The sequence below is a fragment of the Sturnira hondurensis genome, unplaced genomic scaffold, assembly GCF_014824575.4.
Source record: "Sturnira hondurensis isolate 20B ecotype Veracruz unplaced genomic scaffold, ASM1482457v3 Scaffold0015596, whole genome shotgun sequence".
In the NCBI taxonomy this organism is placed as follows: domain Eukaryota; kingdom Metazoa; phylum Chordata; class Mammalia; order Chiroptera; family Phyllostomidae; genus Sturnira; species Sturnira hondurensis.
In genome coordinates, this window is record NW_028088227.1 from 13,325,052 (window position 1) to 13,347,453 (window position 22,402).

General features: G+C 38.5%; 1 long non-coding RNA gene across 1 annotated transcript; it reads left to right on the top strand.

The window, feature by feature from the left end:
- The first annotated feature begins 151 nt into the window (after nucleotides 1-151).
- On the top strand, nucleotides 152-19,165 carry LOC119000183 (uncharacterized). Its single transcript, XR_005069262.1, has 2 exons — nucleotides 152-332; nucleotides 18,895-19,165. It is a non-coding gene; the product is annotated as an uncharacterized LOC119000183 (long non-coding RNA).
- Nucleotides 19,166-22,402: the final 3,237 nt, after the last annotated feature.

The following is a 22,402-nucleotide window of genomic DNA, read 5'->3' on the forward strand; positions in this document are numbered from 1 at the left end:
GGGACACCCCGGCCGAGAAGGTGTTTTCTTCTCCGCCCCCGGGCACGCAGAGAGGGTGGAGGCTGGCGGGAAGCTGGGCCCGCGCCCGACGCAGGGGATCGATGACTCGGCCAGTGGGCACGGCCACCTGGGTGAGGGGCAGCAGGGGGGGGGCGATGGAGTGCCGATGTCATAGATTGGCACGGAGGGGCTTGCGGGAGGGTGGTGCCAGTGTTCAGGGCCGTTTTGGCGGCTGGGCGGGATTGGCCGGAGCTGCGGCGCTCGCCTAGCCGACCGCCATTTCGCATCCCGCAGAGAAGGCGGGGGCTGCCGTGGAGACGGCTTTTTACAAGGTAAGGAAACCCGCCCGCGGGAGGAGGGAGCGGAGGCGCAGATCTCGTGCCGCCCCGACCTCGCGGGAGGGGTGAGGGCGCGCGAGCGCGGGCTGTGGCTTATAAAAGGGCCGCCTCAGCGTTCTTTCCCGAACGTGCCGCGCACTCCGCCACGCTCCCTTCTTGTTGAGGGGGTTGCAGTGTGTGCGCCTGACTGCGTAGTGGGATTTATTCACGCTCGGCTCTGCTCAGCTTTGCTCGGAGTTGGCAGAGCTAGTGCGCAGGAATGCCCACTACTGTGTTTTCCTCCCCACCCTTTTCTGCCCAATTGGTGTAGTCTATCCTTCCTTGGTTTGCGCCCCGGGTCCCCAGACTGCGTCCCGGTCGCGGGCTTGTACGAGTAAGGACTTGTCAGCTGCTCGTGACTTCCTTCTCCCTCCCGGAGAGGATTAGCCTTTCCGAGAAATTTTCAGTCAAAAAAAAAAAAAAAAAGCCGGTGAAAGTCACCGTGTTGGCTGCAGACTCCCAGTGTTATTCATTAACAGGTTGTGCTAGGTTTTATTATTTGAACACACAAAAGCAAAAGCGGGTGGAGAGGAACCGTTAGACTAAACAACTTTATTCAAAGCGGGGGAGAGAGTAGGGGTGCAGTTGTGAAATCGAAAAAAAGAGGCAAGCTGCTGAGGTGGTCGTTACACTGGTACTGATAGGGTTTTGTTTGTTTTGTATAACTTGGTCACTAATATTGGGCGTGACCTTGAACAAATAATTCGGTTTTAGGGACTCAGTTTTCTCATTTGGGAAATAAGAATTTCACTTAAAAATCCGTAAGGGTTTCTTTCCAACAAGAAGATAAAGCAGTAGAAGCAGAATCCATGGCTTCAAATTCGAAATATGCCACTGAATTAGGACTTTTGGCTCATCTTCCATCTACCCAAATTAGAGATCATTATTTCACACTTGTGTTATACAGGTCTTTTAATGGGCAGTAAGTTGCTATTTGAAGTGGTGTGAGAGATCCTTATTGGAAGCCATTGTGGTTCTTCAAATAGAAAATCAAAAGGCTCAAAGGGATAGATCACTGATAAGAAGCTGTCTGTAAATTCCATAACATATAATACTAATAAGAATTTATGCTCCAAGGGATTTGAAACTGATTACCACAGTAAATTACCCTGCAGTTTTCAACCTCAGAGCATGATTATAAAATAGGCGGCAAGATTTCTACTAATGTACAGGAAATTGCCTAATAATATTTTTAAGAGGCAAAAGTCTCCTAAATTGATTTAACTCTTAGAAGGCTATGGATATGATTTTAAAATAGGACTACCATGTTAAAATGCATTTTCTGGCAAAATAAATATTTTGTACAAGCTGAGTGTCAGATGAATAATGCCAGGATTCTCATAGCATTCTCTGGCACTAGACCGTTCTTTAAAGTTGAATATTTTGACCCTTACTAAATCACATTTTGGTGGGTGGAGCCTAGAAGTCTTTATTGTTAGCAATCCCACCCACCACTGTCATCATTCTTAAATAATATAAAATAGAAGACCGCTATACTGTATTATAATCAAGTATGTAATATTTAAATTACACCATTCCTAACTAGAAAAGGGTAAAAGCATCAAATTCACAGATTAACTATTTCTAGAAAACTGTTTCTTTCCTTCTACTTTTTGAATCAACATCATTTAGAAAAGGCAGTTGCAACCACAATACCAATTCTTCTAGAACTCCAAGGAATATTCAATTTTGAAAAAAACCGTGTAGCATGAAATTAGGATAGTGTGTTCATTGTTTGTATTTGAGTTTCAGGGGATGCTCAACTGAAAATCCAAAATCTCTAATCAGTCACTATAAAATGTGTTTTATAAGTACAGTCTCTTGAAGTATGAAAAAACTCTGGAATTTTGAGTCAGAATAAAAAATTTTAAATCATCATTTACTGGCTAAATGAGTTTGGCTAGGTCACTTTATATTTTTGGAGTTTGTTTTTTCATTTCCAAAAAGGGTAATTTCTATTCTCACTTCTCAGAGATTTTATAAGATTCAAATAAGATAATGTGATGTGAAAGTATCATAATAAACTGTTGACATTCAGAAGTTTAACTCATCTAAAAACAGTAAAATCATTTGAAATTATCTTATCCAATACAATGTGAAAAATGCCAAAATTGAACTCTAGATATTTTTAAAGCATCTCCTTTTTGGTTGTTACTGTTGAGTAGGTTCTATTTGCCAGGTGATTTGAGCTATAGTGGGAAACACAACAGACATGACCCCTGCCCCTATAGAGGTTGTAGTCTAGCATCTTAGAATTGTATCTATGTAAGTCATATCAATTGACATTTTATTATCTCTTCTAGTTCACTGACCTGTGCTCATCATGTACTGCATGCCTATAGTAAAAACTGGTCCAGCCTTCTGCGCCAATACTGTCCAACGCCTGTTAGTATCTGCCTGTTAGCAATTTATAACCTAGAATGGAAGGTAATGGCTACCATAATTTTTTGGCAGATGCTGTAAGATGGCTTACTCAACACTTATCCAACCCTTTTAAGTTGCTTTTTTGTACATTAGAAGCTAGAAAATTAAAAATTAGTTTCCAGACTCCCTTGCAGCAAGAGTGTTGGCATGAGGTGAGTGATGTGCTGCCCTATTGGCTGCCCTACGATTCCCCTTCCTTCTATGTCACATTTTCAGTGTAAAAGGTAATACAGGGTAAAACAATGGCTGGGAGAGGAGAAAGACTCTGACTGATTTCTAGAACTGGCAGTTTTCATGGCGTGAATACCCCTAAGCTACCAAAGTCACTTCACTGAATGTGGAGTTAGTTGGAGAAGATGCTAATGATAATAAGTTGGCTTCAGCATATCACTACATATGACCTACTTTCCAGCAATCAGATGTACCCATTCATGATATGGTTGTGAAAGTGAGCAATGTGGTACCCCAACTGATGTCTCAAGGAGATGGGCTTTAGTCCATCTGACTGGCAGGTGGTGCTGGGCTGGGTTTCCACTAATATAGCCCTGTGATGTGAGATGAGTGTTCTTTCTAGTTTGTTTTTTCCTGAATGTTGTTTCTACCTTTCTGTTATCCATGGTCTGGTTATCTAGTCCTCTCGGAGATCTGTGAGCTAAATACTATCCTTTAACTCATTTCTCTTAAATTAGTTCAGTCAGGGCAAGCTATATAATTTGTGGGGTTCAGAGCACAATGAGAAATGTAGGGTCCTTTGTTCAAAAAACAGGATAAAAGTACCATATGTAATAAGTACTAAGTACTAAAGTATAAAGTACTAAAGTACTTTACTACATTAGTAATAAGTACTAAAATATAAAGCTTTTTCTGTCTTTTGTCATCCCTTCCTCAACTTATCATGATATTTCTATTTGTTTTTTAATGTCATTCTAAGTAAAGAAAATTTCTAATTTTAAATTGGAATTTTAAATTACTAGAATTCTAGTAAAATTATAATTTTATCAGATTTACTGTAATTCTAGTAAAATTACAATTCTAATAATCTTAAATTACTAGAATGAATTTTACCATCCATTTTTATATTACACAATGCCATTTATAAATACAGATATAAGAGCATTTAATGTAAGAGCACTCATACGTGGAATCACCAAAATTACACATATTTCATAGCTTTTGCATGCATGCATATATATTTCATGCTATCAGAGCAGTGTAAATTCTGCACAAAACCAACTCAACTTTTGAATGTCCATAGTGATATGCACACATCCTACCAACCTGAGTAAGGAAGGACTGAAAGGAAAAGGAACTATTGGCTGCCCTACGATTCCCCTTCCTTCTATGTCACATTTTCAGTGTAAAGGGTAATACAGGGAAGTAACACACACGAGTAAGAAAGGATATGCTAGGGCTCTTTAGCCACTTGTATTTCTTAGGCTGCCTTCTTTCTATACCTGAAACCAGTTTTGGTTCAAGTGGAAAGCACAGCTTCTTGGAGCTGTCAGTACCCCTATTAAATCAGTCATAAATGTAACACGCTTGCCTTGTGACTTCCAGGGTTCCTATATGTTGTAGTGCCACCAAAATCCTGTGCTTATGAGGCATCATGAAGACCATAAGCAAAAGGGGTGATGAGGAAAAAAGGAGTCATATATTACCTCCTCTGTTTGCTTGTATAATCCTTTGTATCACTGGACTTCATTTGTGAAACAGATGTTCAAACATAAAGTTATTAAGATGTTCAAAATAGCAGCTACAGAGCATTAAACCAAGCACTGGGCCCAATATGACCTCACAGTTGACATGCCCATGAAGTTAACCCTGAGCTCTGTGTTTCTCATGGTATTTTGAATGAAACAGTTCATTGTGCAGGATATTTAACATCCCTGGCCTCTGTGATAGAATGCCCCCAAAGAGGAGTTGCTGCTCCCCGCTGAACTAGAGTAGACTCCACTGTCTAGGAACCATAATCATTACAGATCCAAGAAAGGGCATGTGCAGTTTTTGATAGTGATTCTCAAGCAGAGCAAAATACGTAGTTAAGTTAGAAAGATTTAAAAACTTGCATACCTGAAAGAGCAGAAATATAGTGACCTTTTCCCCCCATTGCCAGAAAAATGATACCACCAATGATAACCACATTGGTGATAAAACAAATATTTGGAATGAAAGTTTAAACATGATCGGTGGGTTTTCTATGTCACATGCATATAAATGGTAATTGACTCCAGATAGATGGCAATTTCTGGTAATTAACAAAAAGAGCAGAGAACCACAGAAAAGCCGTGGGAACCATCTACTTTCATTACCTTTATCAGTTAACTGATGTGGGGAGTGGGGAAGCCATAAAGGAAAACTAAGAAAGTCGTCATTAGAAACTATGGTACTTTTACTATATTAGATTTTTGAGCCTACTTTCATTGTGTCTTTATTTTTTTTTAAGTTTTAATTCTTGATTTAACAATATTAATGTCATGTATATTAAAGCTAAAGCAAGATATCCCAAAGCACTTTGTTTCCTTTATCCCTATACAAATAGCCATGTAGAGATTAAAAGCTCTGGCTGTGTAGATCCGGCCTTGCTTTTGCTAACTCTGAGCGTAAGTTTTCTCCTCAATAAAATGAGTATATAAAAGTATGTTATCTTAGGTTCTAAGTCTTTCCACCAAAAGTTGATTCATTAAAAGGTAATTTTACCAAAGAGTACATTTGTCAAATAAATTCAATGTGAATATTCCCTAAAACAAGCATTTGGTAAAATATAACTGGTTCTTTGGTAAATTAGTTTTTACCAAAAGCAATTGTTTTCCAACCCTATTTGGCATATTATAAGGATTAAATGAAATATTGCAAACTAAAAAGTACTTAGCAAAATGCTCAAAAAATCTTAGCTATAATCCCTACAACATCCTGACTTCAAGTCTTGTTCATTCTTTCTCCTGAATATTTCCATTCTTGTCCAAATAATTATTGTCCATCTGTAGGTTTAACTACCTTTAGGTGGACATTGCAATAGTCATTTACTTGGTCTCTAGGCTCATTACTTTTAACTTACTACCCAAAGGGTGATCTGTCTACCACATAAATTTTAACTTGTCATCTATAATATAATGTTTTATTTCACCTTCCTTTCCATTTACCCTCTAGGACCACTGGCATACTTGTAATTGCTTAAATATACCATTCTTTTGGAAAAAGCGTCAAATTTCTATGCCTTAATCTTTCTAACTAGAATATCTTCCCCCTTCATGTCTCCTGTCAAAATTCAATTCTTATTAATCTTTCAAGTGTTAACTAAAATGCTACTTCATCTAAAGGTTTTCCTGATTTCCCCAAGCAAATTTAGATGTTCTTTCTAGACTTCCATTGCTTTTTGTACATGCTTCTGCTATAACTCTTAGGTTATTAACTCTTAGTTTGTTAGTTTATCTGTTATTCTAACACTCTAATGTCCTTGAAGGGACCATATTTTTTATATTTTATATACTAACTCCAAGTATAGTGCCTGGAATATATCTTCAACATTTGTTGAATTAAAAAATTAAAAGTCCCATTTACAACCCTCTCTACCACTTTCCCACCACACATCAGTTTTATGGGTCAGGAAGCTGGGGCCCAGAGAAATCAAGCTATTTGGTGAGAAACCATGACTTCTAATTTCAAATCGATTACTTTTTTTTTCTCTACTGTAGAGAATCTTCTGACTATGTACTAGTCAATTCTGTTGTAGGAAATAGCCTGTCTTGTTAGTGCCTCTCTATTCATTTCTAACCTAGGCATAGGCAGAAGGGCATAGTAATTTGACAAGGTTTTCTTCCTTATTCAGTTATTTGGCTGCTTTTATTTGTTTTTTAGTAAATTCAGTGAAATTCAAGGTAAATTATTCTTTGTGTCATTCCTTTTCTTTACCTTCATAGAACTCAGTTTTCATAACTACTGTGTTTGAGTGTCTGATGCATTTAGTTCAGTGGTCCTCATCCAGGGCAATTTTGGTTCCAAAGAAACATTTGGTGAAATATCTGGAGACATTTTTTATTATCACATCTGAAAGAGTGCTACTGGTATCTCGTGGGTAAGAGTTCAGGCATGTAGCTAAAGGACAGCCCTCAGAACAGCAAGAATTATGGAATTATGTAGTCCGAGATGTCAACAGTGTCAAGGATGAAAACCCTGATGTAGTCCCAATTTTTACCCAGCCCTTCTTCCAGTGTCCTGCCTATGTGAAACCATGATGGAAAACAAACTCAGTCGCTTCCAGAGGGATTGGAAGCCCTAAGTAGTAAGTATAGCAAACTCTGGAGGCAGTTGCTATTAACTCCATCCACTCTCAAAAGACTTCATGAAGGTTTCCCCAATTTACTCGTAGTACCTGCCTAGTATAAGAAAGGCACATAACTGTATTGCCTGAATGGTTAATAAAGTATTTTTTGCCTAAAGTATGGAGTTTTCTTTCGTTTTTAAACTAAAGAGAAGTCAAATTAATCATTGTGGTAGGAGACGAATTTCTCTCATCTTTTTAATCATTTAATTTTCACAGTTACAAGGAGAAGCAAAACTTGTTAAAAACAACTCTCAACTCTCCTACTTCCATAAATTATCAGTAATAGTTTTAAGGGAGAGACCAATGAGCCTATAAATTAAAGATGATGTTTCGGGAACAAAAAATGAAAGCAGCTTTCAAAACAGAGCAATATTAGAACTGATGCTTGAGCTCTCCAGGACCCTCATTGAAGTTACTTACCCTGAATTGATATTGGAGCATTTCCAGTGGATTATGGCCAGGAAGGAAGAGACCAAACACTCGTAGAGGAAGGTCAGACTGAGTTCCCAGTTTGATCAAGGTACAGAAACAAGATGTCTGTATGGAGCAGCGTATCTCAGGGTAGTTTTCTCTGGCCCCAAAGGCCCCACTGCACTTTTCACAGCTTAAATCACATTCCAGGAAAATTTTCACTCATAATTTTTGTTATTGACAGTGAACTCTTCTGGGTTTTGATCCTCATTTTACATCCTTATTCTACGGGCCAGGGAAAACTATTCTCAGATGTGTAGATACAGATTCAACACTTAAATTTCCTTACTTTCTCAGTAAAATGCATTTCTGCGATCTTAAATGTTTTAAATGCATAGCATAGAAAATATGGAAAGCCATTAAGCATATGGAACACTCAGTCCCACCTAGAGGCAGTCATTATTAGCATTTTAGTCCTAAAATAAATTTAGCAATTTATTCTAAAAAAAAACTAGAAATATATTACATAGTGGAAATAATGTGTTTTGTTCCTGTTGGTTTTTTTTGCTCTACATTATAGAAGAAGCATTTCCCATGAAAATTAAAATTCTTCACATTATTAATTTTTTCTTTTTTAGAGAGAGGGGGAGGGGAGGAGAGAAAGAGAGAAACATTGATTTGCTACTCCACTTATTTATGCATTCGCTGGTTGATACTTGCATGTGCCCTGACCAGCAGTCAAACAGGCAACCTTGGCATATCGGGGCAGTGCTCTAACCAATTGAGCTACCTGGCCAGGGCCATATACATTATTTTAACAAATGCAGACTATGCTGTGCTGTGGACATAGGATAGTTTACTATTTTCCCCCTGTTGGCCAACAACAGATTATTTCGTGTTATACATTATTACAAATAGCCTACTGAGCATTTGTTCCATTTTGGACCCTAGACTTATTTTTTCAAGGAACTTACTTTATAGTTTGTTATGTGACAACATCAATTCCTGGTATGAGCCATGTTTCTCCTCTCCAAAGAAGAGAGAATTGTATGTGATATTCTTTCTGCCTGGTTTGTTCTTCCTTTCTCTACCTCTTTTTGCCCAGTTAGTTTACTTTTAGATTTTAGGTCAAAGGTCACTTCTTTAAGGAAGCCTTCCTAAATTCTACATTTGACTATGGGTCTCTGTTCCATACTCTGATTGTAGTGTTCCTTTGTTTCCATAGCACCTACCTCTGATTATAGTAATATATTTTGTTGTGTATTATCTGATTAATTTTTCTTTCCCTCCTTGGACTAGAGTACTACAGTCTTCTGGATAAATAGTGATTATAAGGCTGTTTATAATGCATTCTAAGGCCAATCAACTCATTCACATTACTGACAAGATAGGTTAAAGCTTGAGATTGAAATACAATTAGTCCAAAGTATATATGTGGCAGGCATTAGGCTAGGTGCTGGAAATACAAGTGAAAATGACAAGCATGATCTCAGCTTTCCTGGTACTTATAGTCTTGTGTGGCAAACTTTTTCTGTAAAGGAATAGATAAATATTTGGGGGTTTTCAGGCCACATGGTCTCTCTTCACAACTATTCAACTCTGCTGATGAAACACAAAAGCAATTCATAAATGAAACAGTGTGCCTGGGTTCCAATAAAACTTTATTTAAAAAAATAGACAAGGGAGTTAGATTTGACTCGTGGGCTCTTATTTACTGACCCCTGGTCTAGTGGACAAGACAGCCATTTAACAGGTCATTTGAGATGATGAATACTTCAAAAGAAAAGGACAGAGTGCGATAAGATCACACAGCAGAGCTGTCTAAACTAGTCTAGGGAGAGGAATAAAGACCATGATTTAAGGAAGAAGGGAGTTATCTGGATAGAAATATAGGGGTAACAGGCTCAGTGAAGATGTAAAACAGAGCAAGAACAGAAAAATTTCTTAAGCTTGACAATTGATAGGGAGTGGGAGCTGAAATTGCATAAAGCTATAGAGTGAAAAAACAGACCCAGAGTATTGAAAATTTTTCAGTACCTAATACTTCCCTAGAGAAAGGGTTGCCAGCTGGAAAGACTGAGAGGGAACACTCAGTGAGGTGTAGTGGTATCAGGAAGTTTAAGACCTTGCAGATACTCTAGCCTCCTCTTCCCACCTGGATGTGTAGGATATGTAGGTTGGGAGATATTATCCTAAAGACGGGTAACCTTAGAGAACTGATAGACTTTCTGATGAATAGAGCTGAGGGCCGAGCACAGGGTGAAGGGGAGTTGTAGGGTAGAGAATGAAAAGGTAGTGAAGGAATCAGAAATAATAGAGATAGGAACACATTGCTGTTATATTCATATGGTATATAGTAAGTGCTCAATAGTTTCTAAAAGATTTTATTTATTTTCAGAGGGGACTGGAGGGAGAAAGAGAGAGAGAGAAGAAACATCAATGTGTGATTGCCTCTTATGTACAACCTACTGGGGACCTAGCCTGCAATCCAGGCATGTGCCCTTGCTGGAAATCGAACCAGTGACCCTTTGGTTCGCAGGCTGGCATTCAGTCTACTGAACCACACCAGCCAGGGCATCAATAATTTTTTGATAAATGAATGGAAGTATAACAATATGAGAATTCAAAAGGGAAAAAGTTTCAATAACAAATTGGTTAATAACTTTGCTTGCTTAAAAGAGCTATTGATCAAAGCTGGTTTCCTTGGGCATCTGGGAAGGGTGCAGGTTAAGTCACTCCTTCTGCCCTGACACAGAATAAGCCTGACCTCTATTTCCTACCTCTAGCAGAAGCTGACATGGTTCTTTTCTTCCGTGAAGATTTCAGTGAGTAGGAATAGGGACTTTTATGTGTCAGTACATGCTCAAAATAACAATATAAAACTAGGATAAGAGCAAGATTTTTCATAAATTAAGTGCTACCAGCTCAACTGTACTCTCTGAGTCACCTACATTAAATGTGTATTTTATTGTTTAATTCTAAACTTTTTGTATTGTCCTTTTTACTTTTTATTAACTTTTTGTTGATACCTGTAAACTCTTATGTTACAGATACTGTGGGTGATTTTAAAAAATGTAAGATACAGCTCTGGGCTCAAGCATTATGTAACTGACCGACAAGTTATAAGCTTCTTGACATTAGGAATCATATTTGACATTTCCTTCTTTTTTCCTTGCACAGTATCAGACATATGGTTGGTACTACAGAAATAGTTCTTCCCTGCCCTCTGCATTGTACCATTTGGTGACCAAATGGTATCCATCTAGTCACTTTTGTATGACTTGGGCAAAATATGCTGCTTTCTGAGGAAGACAGTGGCATTCTAAAGGTATCAGTAATTTCAGTTTGTGGAAGGTGGAGGTTCTTTGTGTAAAGTTCAGCCTGTCAGTAAATAGCATGCCACCCCATTCTTTTGAGATTGTAAGAAACCTTTGAATGTGTGTAATTTTATACTTTAAAAGAAGTATTGGGGAACTGTACCCATTGGTCTCACCAGATGTTATAAAATGAGAGTTGGGGTAATGAGTAGTAATTTATTTTAAAAACATTTGTTTTCAGAAATTTATGAGAGCAGGGAACTGAGTTTTTCTTGCCTGAATTAGCAGGTAATTTCACCTCAGCAGAAAAAACCTAGCCTTAGGATGAAAATGTGAAGCAGAGGTTCTTGCCAAGTTTGAAAAGTGGAGCAAAGATTAGTCTTAAGAATTAAAGGCAACCTTACTCATTTTTGTAAAGCTGCTGCTTTTTTCTGCCTTAGTATGAACTGTTTTTAGACTAAAGGCTCGCCAGTAAGGCAGAAGCATTCCCACTCTAGACTATCTAGTTGCCTTTACTAAGTCATATCCAACATCTTCTAAGACTAAATTTATTAAAGACTGCGACACATGGCTTAGAGTCTTCTTCTTACTTTAACTCCTGTCTTCATCCTGAGTGAATTCATCACCCAAGTAGACAGTCCACCAAGCACCAGCCTTAAATTTCCTTGACATGCTTGTCTTCAGTGATCTTCAGCCATTTGCTTCTATTGTCACACCCTGGAACTTGTCATACACTTGGTGCTTCACCTCTAACCTTGAAAATGCAGCCTTCACCTTCTCTGGCCAGAACTTTCATCCTGGCTCTCACTGTTACTCCCAGTGCAGTGTCCTCCATTTCCTGAATCTCGTTTCCAGTGGGACTCTCCCCAACTCTGCTTCAGCCTTTCACCCTTCTCATTTCTCTGGCTTGGGACCCCCAGTCCACAGATTTCTCTTTCTTCTCCCCTATCAGCCTTCTCCTGATTTCACTTCCTTTGATCTCCTGCTGCATTCTTTTTAAATTATTTGACCACGTTCTTGCCAGGAACTGTATCTCCTTTGCTCTGTTGATGTCCTATCACTCACCTGGCAAAACACCTCTTAGTGAGTTCCCGTACCCAGATTGTTGAGAAAAAGTAACATTGCTGTGCAGATTGGCACCTCATACTGCCCGTTCAGGGCCACAAATTTCAGCTGATCACTCTCCATATTGTTGGGAAGGACAGGTCATCCTTATAATGTATTAGTCTCCACCATCTGAACCTCATATTCCATTTGCTAAGGCAGAGTTGTAAGTTTTCCTTTGTATACCAAAAATTGGTCATAGGCTTAATCATTTCAGTTATCGTTATCCTCTCTCTGACTTTGCTTTTGTGCCTACTTAATCCATTTTGGGTCTAGTTCATCCAATAAGGTAAATTTCTGATGTTTTCAAATTAATATTTGATCAGTTAAAAAGAACATGTCTCAAACATAATGGAATGAAATGATAATTGAAGGAAAACCACTCCTAGGAATATTTACCCTTTTTAGAGAGACTTTTGCGAATCTTAGTGGTCTCTAGTTGTTGTAACTCAGGGCCAGGGGCCTTAGGCCCAGCTCCCTTTCCATTCTTGCCTTTCCCAGCTTCTACCTTCCTTCATCTGACGACACAAAATTTCTACAAAACACCCCTTTATCCCCTAAAGTAGCAGGGAAAGCAGTGCTATTTGGATGGGGAACAGATGTGGGTAGTGTTTGGCAGTGTAGCATACTGGTTAAGAGTTGAGCCGCTACAGCTAGTTTCCCTACTTACCTGCTCTGTGACTTTGGGCAAATTACTTTCGGAGCCTCAGTTTTTCCATCTGTGACATACAGATGATAAGACTGGTACCTGCCTTACAATGTTGTGAGGATTGAACTACTGATGTTATATGAGTTAGTAATACCTTAGAGCTGGTAAGCACTCAGTATTAGTTATTATTTAGAAACAGCTTATTTATTTCCTAAAGCACATTTATTCATTAACAAGAAGAGAAAAATGATGAAAGGTAGTCCATTGATTGGATGTAAAAAGTAGGCTTTTAGAATTGCAAAAGAGCCAGGAAATTATTTAGACCATTGGTTCTTGACCAGTAATATGCAACAGAATCACTTTATGAAGTGTTGTAAACACTTCCTAAGGCCCTCCCTTTTCACATCTACCAAATCAAAATGTCTACAGGCAATTCCAATGCACTCGTCCTCACAGGAATCACTGGAACTTTGTGTCTTTAGTTTTTATGATGACGAAATTGAGATTTAGAATAAATGATTTGCCTATGATCCCACAGTGTAAGTGAGATCCTGGTCACCTAGCTCCTTAGGAAGTATTCTTTCTATTTTTCTATATTGCTTGCCAAATACATTAATTTTTAAAGACATTAATATGGTAGTTTATCCTCTTTTGAGTAATATCAGGAAGAATAATATAGGCCTTAAAACACTACATTATTCAGCATTTAATTTAATTCAAAATAATAAAATTTATTTTACAACTCATGCAGAGAATGATTGCACATTTACAATAAGATTTAAAGTGAATTTGCAGTGCTTTTCATGTGGACATTAGTCTTTGCCAAAATGCTTGCTGCTAATTAGTACAAGAAAGCACTGTGTGTGGCAAAAAGCTGCTCAACCCAACCTCACAGATTGACAGGCAAACAAATGCTTTTTAGGGCAAGGTGGGTATAGAAATTAAACCCTTTAAAGCTCTCAGTAATAACATATGCATTTCTTATAATTAGGATTTTTTATTTTACATTTTAAGTTTTTTTTAAATGTGTCAAATGTTCTTAGATTTTTTTGTGGTCTATGAACAGTTAATGCAGAAAAATCAGTGGTTATTAGGTACAGTGTTTTTATTATAGCTTTACTGATTGGTAGAGTAAAAGTCTAAAAAAATGTAGCAAAAAGAATTCTGAGTTTTTGTATTTGGTATTGGGCCATGATATTGTATCTCTTAAAATATTTTTTAACCATAATATAGAGGAATTAAAGATATGTAGAACTTAAATGTCAGCTTGTACAAATTGTGAAACAAATTAAGGTGACAGCAGAAGCAAGAAAATGGAACTCAAAATAAATCTACTGCCCTGGCTGGTGTGGCTCAGTGGATTGAGCACTGGCCTGTGAACCGGGGAGGGGGGGAGTTGTCTGTCACCTGTTCGGTTCCCAGTTGGGGCACATGCCTGGGCTGCAGGCCAGGTCCCCAGTGCAGGGCACATGAGAGGCAACCACATACTGATATTTCCCTCTCTTTCTTCCACCTTTCCCCTCTGTCTAAAAATAAATAAATAAAATCTGTTTAAAATTATTAATAATAGTAAATCTATCTCTCAGAGGAGATTTATTTATATTTCACTCTATTTGCTATTACAAGCTTATTTTCAAGTATGTGTTTCTTTTCTAGAAATGATAAATGACTGCCAATCCAACTTCTGATTCTTAGGCAACTGCGTTTTACTGACAAACCACTCATGTGGACTTGGTAAATCTATACACAAGCCTCTAAAGAAGTCCACCGTCCTAGATTCCCATCGACCTATTATTAAACCACTGTTGCTTCTGCTGTGTCTTTGCTTGACTCCATACCCTTTGCTGTATACTTTATCTCATGTTCAACCTTTCGTGTTTTTACTTGATGCTTATTTTGGCTTCCTAGCGTTTGATTCTCTGCTCAACTTGATCATCTTTGGTTTAGATTCACCTTCCCATTCCAAGCTGCCAAGATTTAAACTCCTTGATTCCAGCAGTTCAGAAATTCCTGGCATAGCCACCGGTTGCTCCCTCAAGGGAACCAACCCCAAACACTAGCCCCACATTATCCACATCCATTTAATTATCTGTTCAACAGATTTTACTCATCACTACTATGTGTAAGGCACTAAACTTCAGGGGAATACAGAAGATTCATTCATGACAGAAATCTAAAAGCTCTTAAAATCTGGTAGGACAAATAATACAAGTATACAGTGATCATTTAAGAGGTGTGCTTTGACTCTTATGAAGTATGTATACAAACAGGGCATTAACAAAAGCTTCAAATAGAAAGATCCTTAACCAGTAAATTAAGGGGCATGGGGTACAAGGGAAAATGAACAATAAGAACCTGGGAAGGTGGGTCATGGATTTAAAGAGATTGAGAACACTGACAGGTATAACTGGATGTTGAATGTAGGGTAGGATATACTCCATGGAAGAAAGATATTCCAAAAAGTGAAACTGAACTAACAAGAGCAAAAAAAGTAAGTTATGTTAAAGAAACCTTATTCATCCAGATTGGTTGACAATATGAGAAGTGGAGGAAAACCTAGGAAAATTGGTTGGAACCAGGTTATGGAAGGCTTTGAACACTGCAGAGTTTAGAGTTGGTAAACATGTGCAATGGAGTCAGAAAGTTCGGAGCAGAATGTGACAGTTGGCTTGATTTAGTAGTGGTATACAGGAGGGTCTGGTAGTGAGGAGGTAGGCAGGCCAAGACTGCAGACCAGGAAATCAAGTAAGAGGCAGTACAGTACAAATATGTCTTGTTTTATTGGGCTTCACTTCATTGAGTTTCACAGATGTTGTTTTTTTCTTTTATGAAAAAACAAATTGAATGCTGGACCCTCCGCCAGCAAAAAGGTTAATGCTTGCTTCACTGTGATACTCATTTCATTGTGGTGGTCCAGATCCCAACCCTCAATATCTCTGTGGTATGCCTGTAATCTAAAGTAGGGGGGACCTGGAGGTGAAGACATTCTTCATTTTCTTAGGTGCCTACTATGAATTAGGTACTGGTGATAAAGTGAGGACTAGGTTGTCCTTGTCACTGAGGGACTTTTTAGTCTAGTGAGGTGTTGATTTCTTTCTTTTTTTAATATTTTATTTATCTTTAGAGGGGAAGGGAAGGAGAGAAATATCAATGTATGGTTGCCTCTCGTGAGTCCCCTGCTGGGGACTGGCCTACAACCTAGGCATGTGCCCTGACTGGGAATCCAACTGCGATCTTGTGGTTCGCAGGCCCGGGCTCAATCCACTGAGCTACACCAGCCAGGGCTTGATTTCTTAAAGGCTCCTAGAGAGGTTTCTGTGCAAAGTTTTGGGACCACTATGACCCTTGCCCAGGTACTAAGGTCCTCTCATAACAATGTAAGTATTCCCCACCTTCTAAAACTACTTTTCCATTTTATGAGTCTGCTAAGGCAAAAGTATCCCAACTACTTAAAAGCAATTTTTCTTTTTACTTAAAACAAGGTAAGACAGAACACGACATCAGACAAGGCAAAGAAGAAGATGGCATGTCTTTTAAAGAGATAACTGAAGATGATATGGTGAAACAATTGGAGGTTAGATTAGGGGCAAGAAAACCACTTAAGAGGTTATTTTAATAATCCAACTGCTTAATTATGAGGGCCTGGACAAGGAGTTCTGGCACAAGTGTGAGTAAGGGACACTTGTTTGGAACTGAATCTTGAACAGAGTAACTCAAAAATACAAAAAACTCTGTTTACCTCATCAGTCTTAGAGGTAATGCGCCCACTTTGTTATTTGGAGTGTAGTTGACTAGGTTTCACATAGATTTTGTGAGCTCGCTCATAAAATCTTGTTTTTGCTTTAGTTAGACCAAATTGATTCCTGGGGCTTACAGCTAAAAAACCCTAACTGGCCCTGTATGTGATGTTTGAGTCATCTGTGGATAACCAAGGGGAGACCGGTAGTTGGAAATACAAAACTAGGATAGTGGCTTTTAAAGTGATGCATCAGCATCAACTGAGAACTCGTCAGAAATGTAAAATCTCAGGCTTCACCCCAGGTTTACTGAATATGAAACTTGAGAAGTGGGCACCTAGCAGTCTGAATATTAGTAAGCCCTCTGGGTAATTCTAATACACACTGTAGTTTGAGAACCAACTGAACTAGAGCTTAGAAGGGAGATCGGGAGTGGAGATAAAGATGTGTGAGTCAAATGTATGATGGTTGGTGTTAGGAGAATGAATAAACTAGAAGAGCGGAAGAGAGAAGGCAAGCCTCTTAACAAGATGAAACAAAGAAATTGAAGCGAGTGCAGTATAGTGAGGAGGAAGAAATTTAACTGAGGTGCCGGGCGATTCTACAGTATCAAGTGATGTACGGAGGCCATGGTGGATGAGGACAGAGCCAGAGTCAGACATAGGACTGACCATTGGGAGGTTTGGGATGTCGTTTAGGAGATAAGTGGTTTGGATAATAAGAATAGGTAGCAGAGAGCAGAAGCCAAAAAACAAGGCCGTCTTCTGCAGCTGGTTGGAAGTGCAAGAAAGGAAGTTGGGGTAGAAAGGCCAAGAAGAGGTTTTTCAGGGTAGATGTTTTACTTAGCTTTTGGTATATAACAAACACTCTAAAACACAGTGCCTTAAAAGGGTAATTATTATCATTAACATGTCTGAGAGTTGACTGATCTTAGCTGGGCTTGCTCGTGCATCTGCAAATCTACTAGGCTGTGCTCTGTTTTACTTACCTGTTGTTCTCCTGGGACTAGATAGCTTGTGTGGGTACACCTTTGTCATGGAGATAGAAGAACAGTTTTAAGAAGACAAGCAGACTCCAGACTGACACAGTGGCACTTCTGCCTCATTCTGTCGGCCAGAGCAGGTTATATGGCCAAGCCCAGATTCAGGGGATAGGGAAATAGAATTCACCTCCTTAGAGAAAGGGCAAAAGGCATGGGTTCATGAAGGGGTGAAGAATTGGGACCATGAAATCATAGTAGGGATGACCTGATGGTTGAAAGTAAAAGGGAAGGAATGTGTAGAATAAAGAAGAAAATGAAGTAAAGAGAAAGATCATTCCCATAGGTCAGAGAAGTAACCTTTGAAAAAAAAGAAGGGCACTTCTGAAAATGGAGAGAAGGGGATTTGACTGAATTAGATTTAGCAGATTAAAATACAAGATGCCCAGTAAAATTGGAATTTAAGGTAAACAATAAGTTTTTAGTATTAAGTATGCTTTATATAATATTTGATAGGTTCCCAGTACATAGTTTGCTATTTATTATTTTAAATGCCATTTAAATATTTCTATAATGCAGTATTTGGGACATACTTATATTAAGATACGATTCCTTATTTATTTGAAATACACATTTAATTGGGCATCCTGTATTTTTCCTGGCAATCCTATTTTGGGTGGATTTTAGATAAACCCATGGTAAGATAATTAACAAAGGGATAGATGGGGGCATTTGGGAGTTTAATCCTGGAAGTTTGGAGCAGCTGTTATGGACGCTGCAGCGTGTCAGTGAAAGCATTGCTAAGCAGTGGTGAAGGCCTGCTTAACAACAGGCAGCGTGAGGTTTTTTTGGATTAAATCGGCAGTAATGTTTCACTGCTGGGGAGCAGCAGTAGTACCAGATTGCTGGTGTAGGCAACCACCTCATTTGATTTCAGCAGGAGAAGCCTGGGCAAGAGTTTGGGGCATAATTGAAATGACTAGGGGTCCAGTTTGTACTGGGAAGCAGGTAAAACCAGAAGGTGAATTGGGAGGCAGAAGGTGAACAATGAATCAGAGAGGTGGAAGTTCATAGAGAAGAAATAGAATTTATAGTATTAGAAGAACTGTTCTGTGTGATTATGGAATTAAAAATCCAACTTTATATTACAAAACTGAAGCTCAGTTAAAAGCAAGACCTCTGGAGACAAGGTACCTGGTTTTAAGAGAAAGAAACCAAAAAAAAAAAAAAAAAGAGAGAGAGAGAAAGAAACCAGATGAAGTACCTAGAACAGTATGTCTGGTCCACAGTGAGCCCTGAAATGTTTGCTCTGTTTTATTATTTTAAATACCACATACATGTATCTATAATCAATAAAGATGAGTGTTTTAGAGAATATTATTTTACAGACAAATGGCAAGCGTACATTGTGTTTTCCCCCTTGGCCAACAAATGCTGTGGTTGATAGGTACATACACAGCTACCTGTTGAAGTCAGAGCTAATCATTATCATTTAAGGTTGTTTTCTTTACTGTTATTACAAGAAAATAATTAACATGCTCAAGGCATCATATCTGTCTCTTCATTTCCCCCTAGGTGACCATGCTTTGAGACTTTCACCGTTTGAGTAATTCCTCTGGGCTCTGCCACCCAGCAAGTTGACGAGGACAAGATTCCTCCTGGGGGATCGTGATTCTGGGAATGTGAGCAGCTTGTTTTCACCAGACCCGCACCCCGACCTGGCCTGCCGTCGGGGGCTGCCGTGTTGTTGGTGGTGGTGTTTTTAGTTGTTTCTTCCTCCTTACACAGTAATTTGTATATGAACATTTTTAAAAAGTGCATCTTTTATGGGGATATTTTGCTTATACAAAGAAAAATTTAAAAGATTTGAAAGTAATTATTTGTGTCATAGTTTTGTCTTTTGAAATAAATGAAAGTATTAATTGATACCATCTGGAAAGAAAATGAAGACCAAGGAAATGGCTTTTCTCTTAATGTTTTAAAATAAGGTAAGATGCCTGTTTGAATGGAGCCTTCTAAGGAATTATTACAGTCTCATGCAGAATCGACTTAAATGCATTCTTTATCTTTAAAAGGAAGCAGAATAGGATCATTGAGTAAATCACATGTGTTCACAGCCTTGTCGGGTGTAATCATACACTACACAAACACATTATTCTCTAGTCAGGAGGGGAAGGGGACATTTGAAGCAGGATTTGCCCTTGCGGAGACCTTTTTTTGTTTAAAGAACAGTGCAGTAAAAGACCACACAGTGGAAGATAACAGAAAATACCTTCCATGCCTTCCTCCTCTGTTAAACTTTCCTGTTCTCCTTTGTTCTCTAAGGACGTCTGTTGTGATGATTACTCTGTAAAACACAAAGGTACAGAGCAGAAGGCATATCATATTTCATTTAGTATTTTGTCTACTATAATTATTGCTCCTTTTTATATCATGTCATTGTAGGCTTGTAAAATATTTTTCTTATGGAAGATATGAAGGGATGTTGTAGAAAATTTATTAGTTGACTGTAGATATCTAAAGAGTAAATGTTTTAACTCTGAATTTAATAAACTTATTAAGAATTCTAATAAACTTACTAAGCTACATCTTAGATAAATATATGGAAAAGAACTTAAAAGGAATTTAATTTTTCTTTTTTATATTAATTGCTGGATTTTTAAAAAATGTTACAGGCATTTGAAAGACATTCTTAATTATGAACAACAGTACAATGATATGAGATTTCCAAGGTTTCAAAATAGGTCTATTATTTAAGATGTTTTCAACATTTGGACAACTGGTTTGCAATTATAGAAGCAATTATAGAAGCAATTCAAAATTCAAGTTTTTTACTTCTTATTAGGGGTTCTTAAATTGCCTCTCAGTTTTGCCTTAGGTTGATTGTTTGGGGATTTTTAAAGTTTATATTTGAAGGTTTTTAGTCTTTTTTATTATGACAAATTTCAAACATACACAAAAGTAGAGCAAATACAGTGACAGACCCCCAGTTATGTTTGGGCTGTAAGTGGGGTGTCTGTGCAGGTACAGCACTTGTTGATGCAGCGGAAGTTTAGGAACCCCAGAACACGTGTGGCTAAAGCACACTTGCAAGAATTTGTGTAAATCAAAATTTTACAAATAACCTTTTCCCAACCTGTGGCAGATTGTATTTCAAATGTCTGTTGGTGGTCAGCCAGTTTTTGGACCTATGAAATAAAATGGCCATCAGCTTTTCAGGCCAACTCTCAACGACTTATCCAGTTCTCATTTTAGAGAAACCCACCACTGTTTTTAATGTAATTTCAATGAGAAAATCCCTCCTTTGCAATGGGAATACAGGATAACAACCACCAGTGATCCTTCTTTCTATGGAGAGTGGGGGATAAGAGCGGACAGAGTCAAGCTCTCATAACAGAGATCATGTCCATGGTGGGCCTGACATCTCCCCCCAAACTAGCACGAACTCAGAGCAGCAGGGTGGAGTGCACTGTGTGTATACCAGCCTGAAATTATTTACCATTTCTTCTGCTACTGTAGTTTGGTTTTGTGCTCTTTTTGTAAGCAAAGCCTGTTTATTTTTAAGAAAGAAAAGAAAAAAGAAACCTTCCTTTGTAAAACAAATACTCTATGTTGTATCTAAAATTCATATTTCATAGACTTTTTAAAAAGTAGACTTATGATTATTTGTTCTCTGACATAGGGGGAAAATTATTTTTATTGGCTGAGATATGCCTAAAATATAGGGAACCTATCCGAGTAACATGGCGAATGTAGCCCAGCCCCTGATTCAGAAAACTGGTGGGAGCAAGGCGGCATACAGGAACCAGGCCCACAGATCAGTTTTCCAGTGGGGAACCAGGCCTGCATTATACCTAGGCTGCTTTGAGGCTTGCTTTTGTTAAAACTCCCTCACCCTAAATTAAGGCAGAAGATATTTACTGCATATCTTTAAAATAACTTCCTAAAGTCTGTGTAAACCTCCCGAAGATGGAGGGTAACCAGTTCAACCACTTTTCCCCTTGCAAAAGGATATTTGCAATATCTTTTTCTTTGAAGTAATCAGCAACATCCTTTCCTTTGTTATCTATAAAAGGTAATCACCTAAAGCGAAACTGCGCATAGTAGGTAAGGACCATCCTAAATGTAATGTGCCCAGAAAAGCAATAAAAGCCTGTCCAGGCAGGGGTTGGGGCCCTCTCTCACTCAGACAGTGGCAGTGCTGTCCCTTTTTCTCCACAGGACTTTCTGTAGTCCATGTGAATTTGTTCATTGCATCCACAACACACGGACCCCACTGGTCGGAGTCCACATCACCTAAAACAACAAGGAAAAGATTCCCGACTATTAAAACAAAATTGAAATATAAACATAGGTACTAAAAGGCCAACCAGCTAAAATTAGGTTGTTGGAATAATGTTTGTAGTGAATCTATAAGTAGTAGTAACCATTTAGAACATCTGGGAATGACATATAAAAGCAAGAGGGTGAAAATGGAATCCAGTGCTTTTTATGCCAACCTATACTTTCACTCTTCGCAGTTGACCTTAAATTCCTATTCACCCAATATGCTTCTCTAAATAAGTACTTGGAGCTACAGAACTGTGCTTCTCATTTTGTACACATGCATACAGCAAGGGAGACAGAGCATGTGCTTTCTGGATAGAGCAATGGGCAAGTTTCCAAAAGGGTGGAATAGCTGAAAAAGAGGCCAGCTTAGAGTTAGGAACTCTATATATTACAATGTTCTCTGACCTTGAAACAATCACTTAACCTCCCAGGATAATCAGTAAAATGAATGATTAAAATGAATCAGTCCTATCCTTCGGTTCTAAAAGTCCCATCTGTGGCCCTGGCTGGTGTAGCTCAGTGGATTGAGCATGAGCCTGCGAATCAGACCGTCACGGTTCAATTCCCAGTCTAGGCACATGCCTGGGTTGCAGGCTAGTTCCCGGCAGGGGCGAGTTTCCCAGCAGGGGATGCATGAGAAGCAACCATACATTGATGTTTCCCTTCCCCTCCCCTTCCCCTCTAAAGATAAATAAATAAAATATATATTTTTAAAAACCACAAGTTAAAGAAATTGTTTGAAAAAAAAATAAAA